This window comes from Borostomias antarcticus (genome assembly GCF_949987555.1).
Source record: "Borostomias antarcticus genome assembly, chromosome: 25".
Classification (NCBI taxonomy): Eukaryota; Metazoa; Chordata; class Actinopteri; order Stomiiformes; family Stomiidae; genus Borostomias; species Borostomias antarcticus.
This window is the reverse complement of record NC_140258.1, coordinates 11,782,528-11,783,805: the sequence shown is the minus strand read 5'-3', so window position 1 is coordinate 11,783,805 and position 1,278 is coordinate 11,782,528.

Here is a 1,278-nt window from a genome sequence, read left to right as displayed (position 1 = left end):
GGAGAGAGATGGAGAGAGACAGGGAGTGAGAAGGAGAGAGAGAGAGAGACAGGGAGAGAGAAGGAGAGAGAGAGACAAGGAGAGAGAGAGAGATAGGGAGAGAGATGGAGAGAGAGCAAAGGCACTGTAGTGAGTGGTAAAGTGTTCTGTATCCAGCTAAACTCTTCACAACCTCCTCCCTCGGAGACTCAATGAAAACACTGATTTCATAAAACCCATCTGTATCTAGAAGACCTTTCCTGACTCATACGTGTTTATTGGCATCGCACATCTAACAACTCACTCTCTCCTTACACACACCACAGACCCACAGAACATCTCGATGGGCTTAAACACGATCTATTAAACAGGAAGTGTATTAAATATGGCATACTGCTCTGATCAGCTCCAGCCTGGTAAAGTGTGTGTGTGTGTGAGTGTGTGTGTGTGTGTGAGTGGGGGGTGGATTGATGGATGACTTTTCTGCAGAGGAGCTGTGTTCTATAAGATTTTGTTCTCCAACATTCCAACATGTTGACTTAAACGCTAGTCCCAGACCCCTGTAGGAGCTGGTTAATGCCTGCTGATGGGGAGAGAGGGAGAAGGAGAGGGAGAGAGAGAAAGAGAGAGAGAGAGAGAGAAAGAGAGAGAGAGAGAGAGAGAGAGAGAGAGAGAAGAAGCACATTCCCTGTCCTCTATTTATAGAACATTACAGCCTCCTCTCCTGCTCCATGTTAATAGTTGTAGGTATCCTCCCAAATCTTCCGGACGGGCGTCCGCCTACGCGCAGTCAAACATCTCAGAGTTACTTTGGAGTTGAGTAATATTTCCTCTCTACTCTCTCGGCTCCTTTAGAGGGCTGGAAGCTTCATACTGTACCATGGCTGGTGTACAGCGCAGTCCTACGTCATAGCTGGTGATCTCTAGATAGGCAGCTCCCTCACAGACTAGGGCGTAGTTACGTTTTTTTTTCCTCCAGAAATTAATAATTTTTTTATCAGACTTCTTTCAAGATGAGAAGAAATGAAGGATTATGAATTCCTCAAAGTCAGTGGTCTTTGGCTCTACAGATTTCATACCCTAACGATGATCAACGCGTCTAGACTTTGAGAGCTTTCTGAGTCCCTAATGTCAGACTAACTGGTCACTGAACACTATCTAGTGACCGGAGCCAGAGCTCCTTCTGAAGCAGCTGGTCATAAATCAGTCTCCTCTACATTGCACTTCCTAACCCAGTTCTGGTAGCTCCAAACTTTAGAAAGATGTTGCAAAATGAACATTTGTATGTGTGATGATATA